This window comes from Triticum aestivum, chromosome 6B, assembly GCF_018294505.1.
Source record: "Triticum aestivum cultivar Chinese Spring chromosome 6B, IWGSC CS RefSeq v2.1, whole genome shotgun sequence".
NCBI classification, from domain to species: domain Eukaryota; kingdom Viridiplantae; phylum Streptophyta; class Magnoliopsida; order Poales; family Poaceae; genus Triticum; species Triticum aestivum.
In genome coordinates, this window is record NC_057810.1 from 437,937,329 (window position 1) to 437,955,976 (window position 18,648).

The 18,648-nt window shown below is 45.3% G+C and overlaps 1 long non-coding RNA gene across 2 annotated transcripts; it reads left to right on the plus strand.

The window, feature by feature from the left end:
* The first annotated feature begins 559 nt into the window (after positions 1–559).
* Positions 560–3,471, plus strand: LOC123134200 (uncharacterized). 2 transcript variants are annotated; one of them, XR_006465570.1, is made up of 4 exons: positions 560–1,895; positions 2,166–2,313; positions 2,421–2,503; positions 2,667–3,471. It is a non-coding gene; the product is annotated as an uncharacterized lncRNA (long non-coding RNA). The 2 variants fall into 2 exon arrangements; XR_006465569.1 differs by having other exon boundaries at positions 561–1,182; positions 1,248–1,895; positions 2,421–3,471.
* The last annotated feature ends 15,177 nt before the right edge of the window (positions 3,472–18,648 follow it).

Below are 18,648 nucleotides of genomic sequence, written 5' to 3' on the forward strand. Positions count from 1 at the left end.
GAAGCACTTGCTCCAGAAAAAAGGAAGCACTTACGCCATCACATGGCGTGCGCTGTATGTGCACACTTACAATTGGAAGATTTTCTGAAGTTCTACCCAGTACTAATTGCAATAGTTTTGTTAACAGTGTCTGCACTGAACCTGACTTGAGAACATGACTTTCTTTTAGTTTGTTGATAGTGGTTTCCATTCCAACCTGACCATCCTGAAAAGATAATCCTTTCTGATGTTTTTTCCATGTCGATTAGTTGTACATATAGAGTATTACTATACAATATAATTTAAATTTGAAAAAAAAATCTTATGATTTTTGTGTTTATAATGAAGACGTGCGTTGCACGTGCAAGCTTACTAGTGGTATCTTAAAGTTAGAATATCTCTCCCTGGTCACCGTCGCGGTGTTTTTATAAAAATGTCCCTGTGATTTTTAGTATTCAACCCGCAGTCTCTTTCAAAGTGGATCTGAAAAAACGTTTCGTTTTTGCACAAAACTCCCCGTTGTTTAGTATATTCAAACCGCGGTCCTTTTTAAAGTGCAATTGAATAAATACAGGCTTCCTTCGATGCTCCTCGATCTGTACGGTATGGCGTCGCCGCCGGCCGCCGGTCTTCTTCTCCGGCCGTCAGCGCCCTCTTTTGTCCCCCCTCCATATCCGCTCCTAATCTTCTCCGGCGTCTCCCATAGCCTCCTCAATCTCCTACCTCTTGCTCCAGTGTTGTTCTACTCTGATTTGGATCGAGTTGGAGTTCGTCTCCAACACAAAACCATGGAGTGCCCGACCCGGATTGGACTTGGCGGCCATAAGAAGGGATCCTCCACCGCCTGCCTGCCTTGGACCTCCTGGCGTTGTTGCGTCGCGGCTCGACCTGGCCCTTGCCCTATCTCTCGCCATCGGCTGCCAGGTCAAAGCCCTCGCCTTGGTGCTCCTTCTCAGCTCCTGGGCCGCCAGCCACGCTCAGCCCTCTAATCGGCTTCGATCTGATGGCCCTACCCCAACCTCCTCGACCTCGACAGATCCGGGAGGCTGCTGCTCGGTGAGGAAGGAGTGTTGTGATGTCTGAAGTCCTCTTACTTCCACTAGGTTTCAGGTGTAACCTCTGTATAATCTCAACTCAAGCAAGTTTCGGGCAGAAATTGAGGAGGCTTTCCTACCCCAGCTTGTTTTTCTGAACTCCAAATAGGTGGGTTCTGCTCTCTCGAGTAGTTTGTGGATGAGCTTCCACTGCTGACTACAGTTTTTTTGTAGGATTAGAAAATACAGAGTATTCTTGTCCTGATTGTATACAAGAGAATAATGATAGTTGAACCTCGAACGGGCATATGTGCTAGAGCGGCGGAAGCTTGTGAAGCCATGGTCTGTGATCTGCAGATATATAGTAGGAACAAGTGCGATTTGGATTTCTGTCTTATGTGTCGCTTTGAGATGATGAGGACGAGATATGGTCTCGCTGCTGTGCGTCAGAACCATGGCTCGAATGTGTGTTCCCGCTCTATCAGACCTGGCCTCTAAGCATATCCTTCCAAGCTACGGTGGTGCACATGCTAGGCTACTCATTTGGTGCAGCCACCCCCTTCCAACAAAGCAAGTTTTTTCGTTCAGATTTCACACCTCTTGAGTTCCAGTTTAGTTCAATAAAGGAAAGCTTTCTCTTCATGGTTTGCTCCTTATGATTCAAGAAGGAAGACCACTAGACACTTTTCTATAATTGGGTCCCTATACCGCCTCCTCATTTGCACCGTCAAAAATTGCACATGGGCTGATTCAGACTTTCAAGGTTCAGAAAACAGCTTGAAGAGCCAATCGGTATGAAGGTGTTGCTCCTTTGTACCAGATCGTAAATAAAAGAGGACATGGTTCAGATTTGTGACTACTGTGTGCTCTTGGACAGCTGAGGTACATGTTAGTTTTCTTTAACTGTAGAAGAGAAATTCTTGTGAATTAGGATATTAGGTGTACACATTACGTTTATCCTGAATCATGTTCTCAATGCACTATCTACCTATCCAAGTATTCAAGGGAATTGATGGTGGCGGAATACATGCGTTTGCTCGTGCCCTTGTGCTCCTTGCTGCTCGACCTTTTTTGGTGTTCCAGCATGACTCTGTGGCCAATCTTACTGAGATTGTTGGTACTGTTCTAACTTATGATAATGTTGATCGGCAGGGAGAGGGGATCAGAACAGGGACGTTGGTGGTGTTCGAGATGTATCGGTGGTCAGCCGTTGGCAGGGCCCTCATGGAGACACTGGACAAGATGGTGCTCAGTGGTTTGCTCAGCCCCAAGCTTTCCTTAAGTGTCCTCCTGCAGTCCGGTAAGGTCCATTCGACATTTGCTCATTTGTGAATCAATCAACAAGCCTATAAAATAATAATTTCATGAAGTTGGGTGTTTTTATCTTGATCTTTTTGTTTCTTTTAGTCCATGAGCGGTTGGAGCACCAGGTTAAGAGCAAGGCATTCTTCAAGTAATTCATCTCATCCAGAAGGTTGATAGTTTTTTCGGTAAGTCATCTCATCCAGTAGCTTGGTGCATTACTTCGTAATGAAAATAAATCACATCGCCTTTACCCAATGATTTTTGTCCAGAACAAATCATATTATTTCTTTTCTACGAGTACTATATATGTTGATTATTCAGAGGTCTCATCTTCATGAGACTTGCAAGGCCGTCGTCAGCATCACGGCCCGCGGGTGACGGAGGAGCAGGTGCAGCGCGACCTCGCCATGAACAAGATTGACTCGAACCACCCGCGTCACCTGCAGCCGGTGGGCGAGCCCGTCGGGCAGCCCGTCACCGTCACTTCGGACGCGTACGAGCCCGTCCGCGATGCGCACGCCGTCTGCATCCTGACCGAGTGGGAGGAGTTCAGGAGCATCGACTGCAGGCGCATGTACAATGTGATGCAGAAGCTGGCTTTCGTCTTCGCCGTCGCAACATCGTCGACCCGTAGAAGCTCCGAGACATCGGATTCATCGTCTATGCAATTGGCAAGCCGCTTGACCAGTGCCCAGTGGCTGAAGGACATGCCAGCCATCACCCTAGGCGATGCACACTAATAGCAGAGCGTCGACGAGGGTTCTTCTTACTAATTAATAACAACACGTGGTTAAATTTTAAGAGATTTCTTATGTTATAAAAACCGAAACAGATATAAGAGGACTTGTCTGTAGAACTTTTTCTTTTCCCCCTCAAGCAGACAAGACAGAAGCATCCAAAGGAGTCGGTACGGAGAGGGCCTAAGCAAAAGCAGAGGGCAGATCAACGAGGTAGTACTTGCACTAATATGTTTCATGCGAGCTTAGTGCATTCTTATTCTATTAGTTAAATTTTAGATTTGTACAACTATGTTTCACGAGAGAGGACATAATTTTACTTCCTATTCTCTGTTGGATTATTTCCAAATTACAAGGATACAAGTGTTCAAAAGTTACCTAAGTGAAACACTGAACATGTTAGTTTGATGACCTCCGACTAGCAGTTATATGCATGTTCTCTCTTTGGGTTGTGTGACATGGATTACTGAATTTTAAAGAATATATATGTTTTAGCATTTTTTATGATGTTTTGTTCAAGCAAAGAAGAAACGTAACTAGGCTAGAATTTTTGGAAGACAATATCCGTATAATATGTCTTGCTGTAAATTAATTACTGTGTTTCTAGCTTTTTATTGCAAGAATTAGATGACCTGAAACTGTTAAATGAGATGCATTTAATTTCAGTTATTAATTTTTAAAGTTGGATCCCTTGACTAGCCCGCGATTTTGCATATGTTGTGCCACATATCTTATTGAAGATTTACCGTCTTTAGTTCATTTAATCATTTTTTCTTCTCTCCCACGGATGCTCCATGTCATAAGCAGTTGTGACTCACTGTAGTATTCTTGCATATGTGTGCAATAATGTAGCTACAACTGTTCTAACATATACTCCTACTAATCTGTTAGTTGCTCTCAAGTAAGGTTAATCGTTGGCGATCAATATTGAGCATTCAACATTCTAATTATCATTTTGACAGCTATATACACTTCCTAAATTAGTGGTCGATGATCAATATTGAGCAATCTACATTCGAATTGAGCCATATAATGTACTATATTTCTTTATCCTGATGCCACCAAGTAATCTTCTATGTAGCTTCTCTATCATGGTTTCTTTGAAAATGACTACCCATAAAAAATAATACAACGTTCCTGTTTTCATTTTTCAAATAGGACGTTAATCTCTTTGGAGCTCACATGGCCTATTTGGAGCACAGTTTCATGTCCCTTTAACGCATTCTTGCATCTAAATTATTTGGTTAACTCGAAGTGCCTACATACTAAAAGAATAAGTTACCTCCTTTTAGTGTCAAATTTTATCGAGCTTTATAAATCCTGACTATGATAAATATAAATTCACCCAGTACAAAAATAATAGACTTGAAAATTTCTAGCTCACACAGTTGCATGGATTGATGACTAGCTCAACTTCTCTATTGCCACCGCTTGTAACCATGCAATTGGCCTCCCCCGCTCCTCCTATCAACTGTGATCTCTGATATCCAAGCAAAGTGCCCCCATGGTGGCCTCCATAAAAGCACTTAACCCTACCACAGAGCCGGTTCTGCATCCCATCGTTTTCTCCCGTTGCAATGCACGGACAATTTTCCTAGTATTACTAATCATTATAAATAGCGAGTGTGGAATAATGATGGGTCAGTGTGCGGAATTGTCCTAAGCAATTGTTAACAAGATCGGTAATCACTATTGCAATTTCTTACAAGGGAGAGGCATAAGCTAACATATTTTCTCGTCTTGGATCATATGTACTTATGAATGGAACTCTAGCAAGCATCCGCAACTACTAAAGATCATTAACATAAAACCCAACCATAGCATTAGAGCATCAAGTCCCCTTTATCTCATACGCCGTGACCCACTTATCAGTGTTTATGCTTCTGTCACTCAAGCAACACAGACAATAAGTAAACCATGGACATATTGCAACACCCTACAGCAGGAATCCCTCACGCTTACGCAACACGGAGGGCACCATAGGACATCACCAAAATAAAACATACAACTCATACAAATCTAGATCATCAATCAACCCAAAGACAAAGGATATCTACTCAAAACATCATAGGATGGCAACACATCATTGGATCATAATATGTGGCATAAAGCACCATGTTTAAGTAGGGATTACAGCGGGGTGCGGGAGAGTGGACCGCGTAAAAGAGATGGGGATGGTGATGATGATGGTGATGTTGATGAAGACGATCACCACGGCGATGATTCCCCTCCAGATGGCACTCCGACGCCACCGAGAGAGAGGAGGAGAGGTTCTCCCCCTTGTGCTTCCTCCTCCATGGCCTCCCCTCTAGATGGGGAGAGGTTCTCCCTCTGGTCCTTGGCCTTCATGGAGATGATGACCCCTCCGAGATCCTCCTCTGTGGCCTCCGATGATGATGGCCCCCTCCGGCAGGGTGCCAGAGAGGGCCTAGATTGATTTCTCTTGGCTACAGAGGCTTGCGGCGGCGGAACTTCTGATCTAGGTTAATTTCCGGAGGTTTCTGTATTTATAGGAGAGGTTGGCGTCGAGAACAAGTCAGGGTCCCCACGGGTAGTCCATGAGGCACAGGGCACGCCCCCACCCTCATGGGGCCCCCGGGACTCCCCCGGTAGATTTTTGTTCCATTATTTTTTATATTTTCCAGAAAAATTCTTCGTTGATTTTCAGCGCTTTCTGAGAACTTTTATTTCTGCACAAAAACAACACCACCGTAGTTCTGCTGAAAACAGCGCCAGTCCGGGTTAGTTCTAATCAAATCATACCAAGATTATATAAAACAATAGTAAACATGGCATGAATACTTCATAAATTATCGATACGTTGGAGACGTATCAGAAGTGTATTTTTTTGTAGTGAAAGTACACATCAATAACATGTATATCAAATATTCTTTTGTTCACTTTACCATCCTTCTTATCCGCGAAGTATTTGGGGTAGTTTCGCTTCCAGTGACCATTCCCTTTGCAGTAGAAGCACTCAGTTTCAGGCTTAGGTCTAGCTTTGGGCTTCTTCATGGGAGTGGCAACTTGCTTTCCATTCTTCTTGAAGTTCCCTTTCTTTCCCTTTGCCTTTTTTCTTGAAAGTAGAGCTTATCACACCCGATCATCACGTGATAGGTCTAGCTTTTCTTGAAAGCCGGCGATGTTGAAGTCGGCGAAGGTAGAAATCAAGAAAGAGCATCAAGTGTTGATGATTAACTTGATCATCACGTGGTGTCTCAGCACGACGAACTATAGCAACAGTGCATACTCAGGGAGAGCACTCATACCTTGAAATTTAGTGAGGGATCATCGTATAATGCTACCGCCGTACTAAGCAAAATAAGATGCATAAAGGATAAACATCACATGCAATCAAAATATGTGACATGATATGGCCATCATCATCTTGTGCCTTTGATCTCCATCTCCAAAGCACCGTCATGATCTCCATCGTCACCGTCTTGACACCTTGATCTCCATCGTAGCGTCATTATCGTCTCGCCAACTATTGCTTCCACGACTATCGCTACCGCTTAGTGATAAAGTAAAGCAATTACATCGCGATTGCATTTCATACAATAAATCAACAACCATAAGGCTCCTGCTAGTTGCCGATAACTTATACAAAACATGATCATCTCATACAACAATTTATATCTCATCACGTCTTGACCATAACACATCACAACATGCCCTACAAAAACAAGTTAGACGTCCTCTACTTTGTTGTTGCAAGTTTTAAGTGGCTGCTACGGGCTTCTAGCAAGAACCATTTTTACCAACGCATCAAAACCACAATGATTTTTCATCAAGTGTGCTGTTTTAACCTTCAATAAGGACCGGCCGTAGTCAAACTCGATTCAACTAAAGTTGGAGAAACAGACACCCGCCGACCACCTGTGTGCGAAGCACGTCGGTAGAACCAGTCTCACGAACGCGGTCATGTATTGTCAGTCCGGGCCGCTTCATCCAACCATACCGCCGAATCAAAGTAAGACGTTCGTGGTAAGTAGTATGTCTATTATCGCCCACAACACTTTGTCTTCTACTCGTGCATATCATCTACGCATAGACCTGACTCTGATACCACTCTTGGGGAATGTAGTAATTCATAAAATTTCCTATGATCTTGCAAGATCTATCTAGGAGAAGCATAGCAACGAGAGGGGAGAGAGTGTCCACATACCCTCGTAGACCGAAAGCGGAAGCGTTTAGTAACGCAGTTGATGTAGTTGAACGTCTTCACGATCCAACCGATCCAAGCACCAAACGTATGGCACCTCCCTATTCAGCACATGTTCAGCTCGATGACGATCCTCGAGCTCTTGATCCAGTAGAGGGTCGAGGAGAGCTTTGTCAGCACGATGGCGTGGTGACGGTGATGGTGATGTGACCCACGCAGGGCTTCGCCTAAGCACTACGGCGCTATGGCCGAGGTGGTAAACTTTGGAGGGGGGCACCGCACACGGCTAAGAGAAATCTTGGTATGCCTTTGGGGTGCCCCCGCCCCGTATATAAAGGGGGGAGGAGGAGGCTGGCGGCCTAGGAGGGGCACACCAAGGGGGGTGTCCTACTTGGACTCCTAGTCCAAGTAGGATTCGGGCCCCCTCCTTTTCCTTCCAACGGAGGGGGGAAGAGGGAAGGAGAGGAGAGGAAGAAGGAAAGGGGGCAGCGCCCCCTTCCCCTTCCTATTCAGACTCCCCTTGGGGGGAGGGCCCTCCCCCTTTTGGGCTGTCCCCTCGTCTCTCCCAATGGCCAATGAGGCCCATGATTTCCCCCGGGGGGTTCCAGTAACCCCTCGGTACTCCGATAAAATACCCGAATCACTCGGAACCATTCTGATGTCCTAATATAACCTTCCAATATATGAATCTTTACCTCTCGACCATTTCTATACTACTCGTCATGTCCGTGATCTCATCCGGGACTCCGAACAAACTTCGGTCACCAAAACACATAACTCATAATACAAATCGTCATCGAACGTTAAGCGTGCAGACCCTACGGGTTCGAGAACTATGTAGACATGACCGAGACACTTCTCCGATCAATAACCAATAGCGGAACCTGGTTGCTCATATTGGCTCCTACATATTCTACGAAGATCTTTATCGGTCAAACCGCATAACAACATACGTCATTCCCTTTGTCATCGGCATGTTACTTGCCCGAGATTCGATCATCGGTATCATCATACCTAGTTCAATCTCGTTATCGGCAAGTCTCTTTACTCGTTCCGTAATGCATCATCCCGTAACTAACTCATTAGTCACATTGCTTGCAAGGCTTATAGTGATGTGCATTATTGAGAGGGCCCAGAGATACCTCTCCAATAGACGAAGTGACAAATCCTAGTCTCGATCTATGCCAACTCAACAAACACCTTCGGAGACACCTGTAGAGCATCTTTATAATCACCCAATTATGTTATGATGTTTGATAGCACACAAGGTGTTCCTCCGGTATTCGAGAGTTGCATAATCTCATAGTCAAAGGAATATGTACAAGTCATGAAGAAAGCAATATCAATAAAACTGAACGATCAACATGCTAAGCTAACGGATGGGTCTGGTTCATCACATCATTCTCCTAATGATGTGATCCCAATGACAACACATGTCTATTGTTAGGAAACTTAACCATATTAGATTAACGAGCTAGTCTATTAGAGGCATACTGGGGACACTTTGTTTTGTCTATATATTCACACATGTATCAGTTTCCAGTTAATACAATTCTAGCATGAGTAATAAACATTTAACATGATATAAGTAAATATAAATAACATCTTTATTATTGCCTCTAGGGCATATTTCCTTCATTGACATGTAGGTCATACGATAAATTTAAGACAACCTTATGGCTCCTATCGGTTGCCGTACTCATTGACATGCAAGTCGCGAATTTATTATAAAACAGGATCATCTCATACATCAACATATATCACATCATGTTTTGACCATACCACATCACAACATGCCCTGCAAAAACAAGTTAGACCTCCTCTACTTTAATGTTGCAATTTTACGTGGCTGCTTGGGCAAACTATAAGAACCGTTCTTATCTATGGAAAACTACAACAGTGATATACAAGTTGCCTTTTAACCTTCTACAAGGACCACCGTTGTCAAATCAGATTCAACTAACATGAGAGAGACAGACACCCAAAAAGCCAGTTTTATGCAATACAAGTTACACGTCAGTTAGTGGAACCGGTCTCATGTGCGTGGACATGTAAGGTTGGTCCGAGCCTCTTCATCCCACAATACCTCCGAATCCAAATAAGACAAAAGAAGTAAGCAATTTGAACATCAACGCCCACAACAACTTTGTGTTTTACTCGTGCATATACATCTACACATAAACTTGGCTCTGATACCACTTATGGGGAACGTTACATGAAAATCAAAAAAAATTCTACGAACACCCAGGTGTTGGGGAACGTAGCAGAAATTCAAAAATTTTCCTACGTAACACCAAGATCTATCTATGGAGAGACCAGCAACGAGTAGAAGGAGAGGAGAGTTTGCATCTACATACCCTTGTAGATCGCTAAGAGGAAGCGTTAAAGTGAACGGGGTTGATGGAGTCGTACTCGTCGTGATTCAGATCACCGATGATCAAGTGCCGAACGGACGGCACCTCCGCGTTCAACACACGTACAGCCCGGTGACGTCTCCCACGCCTTGATCCAGCAAGGAGAGAGGGAGAGGTTGAGGAAGACTCCATCCAGCAGCAGCACAACGGCGTGGTGGTGGTGGAGGAGCGTGGCAATCCCGCAGGGCTTCGCCAAGCACCATGGGAGAAGAGGAGGAGGGAGAGGGGCAGGGCTGCACTAACGAGAGATCAAATCATGTGTTATGGGCAGCCCCTAGGCCTCATATATATAGGGGAAGGGGAGGGCTGCGCCCCCTTCTAGGGTTTCCCACCCCCAAGGGGTGCGGCCAGCCCTAGATGGCAAAGGGGGCGGCGGCCAGGAGGGGGAGAGAGGGGAGGCGCCCACTAGGTGGGCCTTAAGGCCCATCTGGACTAGGGTTTGCCCCCTCCCACTCTCCCTTGCGCCTTGGCCCCTTGTGGGGGGCGCACCAGCCCTCCTAGGGGCTGGTCCCCTCCCACATTTGGCCCACGCAGCCTTCTGGGGCAGGTGGCCCCACTTGGTGGACCCCCGGGACCCTCCCGGTGGTCCCGGTACATTACCGATATCGCCCGAAACTTTTCCGGTGACCAAAACAGGACTTCCCATATATAAATCTTTACCTCCGGACCATTCCGGAACTCCTCGTGATGTCCGGGATCTCATCCGGGACTCCGAACAACAATCGGTTACCACATACAAGCTTCCTTTATAACCCTAGCGTCATCGAACCTTAAGTGTGTAGACCCTACGGGTTCGGGAGACATGCAGACATGACCGAGACGTTCTCCGGTCAATAACCAACAGCGGGATCTGGATACCCATGTTGGCTCCCACATGTTCCACGATGATCTCATCGGATGAACCACGATGTCAAGGACTCAATCGATCCCGTATTCAATTCCCTTTGTCTATCGGTATGTTACTTGCCCGAGATTCGATCGTCGGTATACCGATACCTTGTTCAATCTCGTTACCGGCAAGTCACTTTACTCGTTCCGTAACACATCATCCCGTGATCAACTCCTTGGTCACATTGCGCATTTGATGATGTCCTACCGAGTGGGCCCAGTGATACCTCTCCGTTTACACGGAGTGACAAATCCCAGTCTCGATTCGTGCCAACCCAACAGACACTTTCGGAGATACCTGTAATGCACCTTTATAGCCACCCAGTTACGTTGTGACGTTTGGTACACCCAAAGCATTCCTACGGTATCCGGGAGTTGCACAATCTCATGGTCTAAGGAAAAGATACTTGACATTGGCAAAGCTCTAGCAAACGAACTACACGATCTTTGTGCTAGTCTTAGGATTGGGTCTTGTCCATCACATCATTCTCCTAATGATGTGATCCCGTTATCAACGACATCCAATGTCCATAGCCAGGAAACCATGACTATCTGTTGATCACAACGAGCTAGTCAACTAGAGGCTCACTAGGGACATATTGTGGTCTATGTATTCACACGTGTATTACGATTTCCGGATAATACAGTTATAGCATGAATAAAAGACAATTATCATGAACAAGGAAATATAATAATAATACTTTTATTATTGCCTCTAGGGCATATTTCCAACACCAGGATCTATCTATGGAGATGCAAAGATACAAGAGGGGAGTGTATCTACATGCCCTTGTAGATCGAAAGCATTAGCATCGTAACACGGTTGATGTAGTTGTACTCTTCACGATCCAATCCGGTCCAGTGCCGAACGGACGACACTTCCGAGTTTATCACACCCATGGCTCGGTGGTGTCCTCTCATTCTTGATCCAGCAAGAGAGGGATAGGAGGTAGATTAGATCTGAACCACTACGATAGCATGGTGGTGGTGGTGACAGCGGAATTCCGGCAAGGCTTCGCCAAGCATGTACCGGTGAAACGTTGGAGGAGTTGGGAGAGGTAACGGGCTAGGGTTGAAGGGGGTTGCGCCCAACACTTCTCCACCTTTATATAGGCATGGAGGGGGCTGGTGGCTTGCCCTCCAAGTCCCTAGGGTTGTTGGCCAAAGGGGGAGGAAGGGAATCCCTCCTTTCCTTCCCAACCGACCACTATCCCCTTTTTTAGGGATCTTGATCTTATCCCTTCGGGATATGATACTATTCATTTTAAGGGAGGATCTTGGTGCGCCTAGAACATGCTTGTGGGGACTTTCCCCACTAACGACGTTCATGTGGGTCCCCATGCAGGTGGTCCCCACTCTGGAACCTTCTAGAACCTTCCCGGTACATTACAAAAAAAACTCGAACTTTTTTCGGAACCCGGATAACAACTTTCCATATATGAATCTTTACCTCCGGACTATTCCGAAGTTCCTCGTGATGTCCCGGATCCCATTCGGGACTCCGAACAACATTTGGACTTTCCACTATTAATATCTTAATACCTCCCTACGCTACCGAATGTTAAGCGTGCGAACCTACGGGTTCGAGAATCATGTAGATATGACCGAGACTCCTCTCGGTCAATAAACAATAGCGGCACCTGGATGCCCATATTGATTCCTACACATCCAAAGAAGATCTTTATCAGTTGAACCACGATGTGAAGGATTCAGTCAATCATGCATGAAATTCCCTTTGTCCAGCGATATGTTACATGCCCGAGATTCGATCATCGATATCTCCATACCTAGTTCAATCTCTGAAAGGGCATGTAGCCCCTAAGTATGGTTTTGGTAAATAATGACAATCTCTATGGACTAATGTTTTAATTGAGGTATATTTGAAGGGATTATCCATAGATGGTGTGCCAAGGATAAAGTCCATATATATGAAGATATCTTTGCCCTAAGCTTTGGTGTTAATTGACAATTCCTATGTAGCATCAAGTGCATTGAATCCTATATGAAGAAATGTTCCATAGTGATGCATGAAGCATGTTGGATTTATGTGGGAAGAATGCCATCAAAACATCTGAAGAAGTCCTCATGGTATCCCTCTTTGGGTATCCCGTGCGCATGGGCCTTTATGTGGGAAGAATGCCATCAAAACATCTGAAGAAGTCCTCATGGTATCCCTCTTTGGGTATCCCGTGCGCACGGGCCTCCTGGCCCCCGTGCGCATGGGGTCGAGTGTCAACTCTCTGGATACCCCATGCGCATAGGGTCCCTGACCCTTGTGCACACAAGGCCTAGGTTTTGGTCTCGAGGTTCCATATCCAGTGAGGTTTATAGTTGGTCTTTGGGGATTTCTATTGAGGCCATCAAGATTGATTTTAATGTCTAACAAAATATGTTCAAGGTGGAGTTCGTTAGAGGATCTCAAAGATTGACATATGTGGGCTTATAAGAACCAAGAGCTTGAGAGAAAAATCAAATAGAAGAATTCAAGATATGACTTCAAGACAAGATCATGGTAAGCTCATGTGTTGGGTCTCGGTTGATCATGTCTTGAAGCAAGCGACTAGAGTGAATAATTCATTTTGCCTCTCAAGAGACTATGATGGAGTTTTTAGTAGAGCAAATGATGACCTATGTGCTATTCATAGTGAAACTTGATATGGTCACGAAAGAGTCTTTGGTGATCTTTTCTTGAAGTAATGAAGGGAAATGAGATTTCATTATGTCTTTCAAGAAACCAATATAGAGATTTAAGTAAAGATGTTGGTTGACCAAGATGAAGCTCGAAGATTGTATCTAGATGGTCAACTCACAAGCGTAAACAATGTATCACGGGGGATCAAGTGATCTAGTGGTATGGTAAGTAATTGTGAATTGCATTTTGTGCACTAACCCGTGCTATGTGCTTTCTATCACTACTAGGGAAAACCTTATACACAGAATCTTAGCAGCAACGCGGTATAGGGCGAGGCACTACTACTAATTAGCAGTAGCACGGGAGCAAAACAGGCGCTACTGCTACTTACTTAGCAGTGGCGCGGCTCGGTGGAACCACGCTGCTACTAAAATCGACCGATAGTTCCCGCCACCCTAGGTTTAGCAGTAGCGCGCTCTTGCTAACCGCGCTGCTGATAAAATTATAGTAGTAGCGTGATTTTTTGGGCGGCGCTACTGCTAATTTTGAAACTGGCCACATGGTGGGCCCCCTTAGTAGTAGCGCGTGTGCCGTAAGCGCGCTGCTGCTATGTTATTAGCAATAGCACGGTTTACGACCAGCGCTACCGCTAAGCCACAACATATACCACCTTTTCCCTCCCCCTCCTCCCTCCCCCATCCCCTCTTCCTCACTTTCCCCTACCTCCCACCTCCTCTCTCCCTCACTTTCCTTCTTCCTCACTACTTCTCCCCCCATTACTCTCCTTCTTGTACCTACCTTTCTCTCTCTTTATTACTCCTCGCTAACTTACACCACCTCCATTAATGCATCTCCTTTCTCTTTTTCCTTCCCCCTCCACTAGTTGAAGTTGTCTCCTCCCAAGTTAGCTAGCTAGGTAGATGTAGCATTTAGTGAAGTGACCTATGTACCCCCTAACTAGATCTAGCCTTGTCAAGAAGAGCTTTGTCCACTTTTGATCCCCCTACATCATTATCTCCACCGTGTGCTCGATCTCAAGATAGGTGATTGAAAATTTATGCTTTTGCAAGAATGGAAATATGTGTATGTGTGTGCGATATGACATAATCGGGCGATATGATGGAAATTGTGTGTGTGGCATGAGTTGACGCTGAATTGTGCTTCTGAGTTGCCTATGTTTTGCCGAAATATCGATTTATTTCCGTTTCGGCGAATTCCGGGCAATGATCTATATGTCCTATTTTTAGGGAAGGTCATGCCGAATTTTTGTATGAATTTGATGCATGCACACATTTTTTTAATAAATTTGTTTATTATTACCATGCAGGCATTCATGATGGTCAGTGGAATGAGGGTGGACAGGTGGTTGTGGTCGGCGGTGCAGGACATGAAAGAAAATAACCTGACAGAGGTTTTATGTCCGTGTCGAAGATGCAAAGGAATAGTTTGGCTCGACCCTTATGACGATGGGCGTGTCGAAGTGCACCTGGTCATGACTGGTTTCATGGATGGCTATACTTGGTGGATAATTGAAGATGAGGATGATGATGTTGAGGTCGCCGACGGGGCAGGCAATGACGACACGGGGCAAGACGAAGAGATGATCGATAATGGCGGCGGGGAAGAGGCCAGACATGGCGGAGGAGAAGGGGCCGGACATGCCGGAGGATAAGGGGCCGGGCATGGCGGCGGAGAGAACGTGCACTCCAAGGCGCAGAGTTCGTCCTTACAAAGTTCAATCATGTGAGATCCTCATGTTCAAGCATTGCTTCACAAGGAGATGAGTACTGAGAGAGCTTCTTCTAGAGAGAAGGCTAAGCCGATCTGATGTCGCTTGAAGCTACGTCGGTATTTCCCCAAAGAGGAAGGGATGATGCAGCACAACGGCGGTAGGTATTTCCCTTAGATATGAAACCAAGGTTATCGAACCAGTAGGAGAACCAAGCAACACAACGTAAACAACTCCTGCACACAAATAAGAACACCTCGCAACCCGACGTGTTAAATGGGTTGTCAATCCCTTTCGGCTAACGACGCCAGAGACGTCGTGTGGACGGGAGAAAGTTGTAATAGATTGAATAAATAGATCGCAAATAAAATAAAGTGCAGCAAGTATTTTTGTATTTTTTGTTTAATAGATCTGAAAATAAATGCAAAAGAAAAGTAGATCGCAAAGGCAAATATATGAGAAAGAAGGCCCGGGGGCCGTAGATTTCACTAGTGGCTTCTCTCGTGAAAAATAGCAAACGGTGGGTGAACAAATTACTATTGGGCAATTGATAGAACTTCAAATAATCATGATGATATCCAGGCAATGATCATTATATAGGCATCACATCCAAGATTAGTAGACCGACTCCTGCCTGCATCTACTACTATTACTCCACACATCGACCGCTATCCAGCATGCATCTAGTGTATTAAGTTCATGGAAAAATGGAGTAATGCAATAAGAACGATGACATGATGTAGACAAGATCTACCTATGTAGAGATAGACCCCATCATTTTATCCTTACTAGCAACGATACATACGTGTCGTTTCCCCTTCTGTCACTGGGATCAAGCACCGTAAGATCGAACCCACTACAAAGCACCTCTTTCCATTACAATATAAATAGATCAAGTTGGCCAAACAAAATCCAAATATCGGAGAAGAAATACAAGGCTATAAGCAATCATGCATAAAAGAGATCAAAGAAACTCAAACACTTTCATGGATATAAAAATATATAACTGATCATAAATTAAATTTCATCAGATCCCAACAAACACACCGCAAAAGAGTTACATCATATGGATGTATTGAGAATTTAGCGAGAAAGAGGAAACCATCTAGCTACTAACTATGGACCCGTAGGTCTACAAAGAACTACTAACGCATCATCGAAGAGGCAGCAATGGAGGCAGTGAACCCCATCTGAGATGGTGTCTAGATTGGATCTGGTGGTTCTGGACTCTGCGGTGGCTAGATCAATATTTCATCGACTCCCCTAGGGTTTTGGGAATATTGGGGTATTTATAGAGCAAAGAGGCGGTCCGGGGGGCACCCGAGCTGGGCACAACCCACCAGGGCGCGCCTGGGCCTCCTGGCACTCCCTGGTGGGTTGTGCCCTCCTCGGGACACCCCACAGGCGCAGCCAGGGCCCAATATGTTCCTTCTGGTCCATAAAAAATCTCCGTAAAGTTTCGTTGCATTTGGACTCCGTCTGATATTGATTTCTTGCGATGTAAAAAACATGCAGAAAACATCAATTGGCACTTGGCACTATGTCAATAAGTTAGTACCAAAAATGACTATAAAATGATTATAAAACATACAAGATTGATAATATAACAGCATGGAACAATAAAAAATTATAGATACGTTGGAGACGTATCATGCAGCAACTGGTGGTAGACTCAAACACTCCATTCTATGATGGTTGCAATCCTGAGGTGATCCGCTATGTCCTACTAGTGTGGATGAGGCCAATAAGATCATGTTCCCTCTTGATCTGCCGCACGTTAGATACCATGCATGCATCAACGATTGCATAATATATCGGAAGGAGCACGCAGAAAAAACAAGTTGTCCGGTGTGCAATGCTTCTCGATACAAGAAGTCCGGGAAGAAATCTCCCCAAAAAGTTGCATGGTACTTACCGATCACTCCCCGTCTCCAGTGATATTTGGTAGATCCCAAGGAATAAAAGCTCATGCACTGGCACGCGAAGAGGAAGAAGCCCAACGATGGAGATGATCCGAAGCTGAGACACATCAAGGATGGAAGCCAGTGGAGAGCGTTGAACGACTTCTATCGGTATTTTGGATGTGATGGAAGGAACATCGTGCTCGGTGCGTGTACCGATGGCATGAATTCATTTGGCAACCAGAACACCAACCATAGCACATGGCCCGTGTTTGTATGGATGTACAACCTCCCCCTGGTTGTGCATGAAGTCGAAGTACATTCAAATGAGCATGCTGATTCAAGGGCCAAAACAACCGGGAATTAATATTAATCTCTATCTGGGGCTACTTCAAGAGGAGTTAGACACGTTATGGAAAACACCGGCCAAGACATGGGACGCCAGCAAAGGTCAGTATTTCTACATGAGAGCCGCGCTGATCACGACGGTGCATGACTATCTTGGTTACAGATATGTCGCAGGCCAGGTGTGCCATGGATATTGCGGATGCATGCGGTGCATGGATGATACGACGTCTCAGCAGCTAACGTCAAGGAAAGATGGCGGGCCTGGGAAAATTGTGTACATGGGGCATCAAAGATGGCTCAATCAGGACGACCCGTGGAGAAACCGTGGAGATATATTGAATGGTCACGCTGAGCATCGAGGACCTCCACGTAAGTGGAGCGGCACCGAAATCGATGAGCTATTGAAAAACTCGGAACAGTGCCCCCACGCTGGGAAAGACGATGAAAAAGGCGCCGGAGCCGCTGCTGAAGGTATGGAAGACGAGGTCTGTGTTTTGGGACTTGGAGTACTGGCACAAACTCGACACACCTCATTGCCGATCAGACCAAGGATGTCCTTGAGAGCTTGCTCGTGACACTGATGAACATGCAGGATAAGACCAAGGATGGGACGAAGGCAAGAAAAGACTTGCAAGATTTGAAAATCAGGGAAGATCTACACATGCCACCCCGTAAAAAGTCAGACAAGACAAAGTCGGAGACAGAGGCACGGGAGAAGAAGGGCAAAAAAGTAAAGGAAGATGATTATTGCCCCCCTTCTTGCTTAACCTTAAGTCGGACTGAGATCGATCAATTCTTAAGTGCCTTACCGGAGTCAAAGTTAGTTCCGGTTACTGTGGCAAGATAAGCAGATATCTAGACACGAACAAGAAAAGGTTCAGCAGGATGAAGTCCCACGACTATCCTGTGATGATGATGCAGATACTACCTGTTACCCTTAGAGGGATAATGGAAAAGCACGTCTGTGACACGCTTATTGGTCTCTGCAACTTTTTCAACGTCATCTCTCGAAAGTCGATCAATGTGAAGCAGCTCCGAAGGCTACAGGAAGAGATCGTTGTGATACTGAATGAACTTGAGATGTACTTCCCGCCCGTGTTCTTTGACATCATGGTGCATCTGTGTGTCCATATTGTGGATGACATAATAGACCTAGGGCCATCATTCCTGCACGACATGATGCCATTTGAGAGGATGAATGGCATCATCAAAGGATTCATTTAACATGTCACATCCGGATGGAAGCATCGTTCAGGGCTATCTGACACAAGAGTGCATCTCTTTCTGCGAGAATTTTCTATATGGCGCAGACCAGCCGCCTGGTGTTGGTAGTTGTTTGCCCGTAAACAAGCATGATGGGAGGCTCGAAGGAGAAGGTCACTCCAACGGTCGCAGGGAAATGCACGCGGCATACTCAGATCGACGCAACGACTTTGACAAAGCAAACTTGGTAGTGCTACAACACCTAGACGAGGTAGATCCTTTCGTGGCACTGCACAAAGAAATTATCACAAAG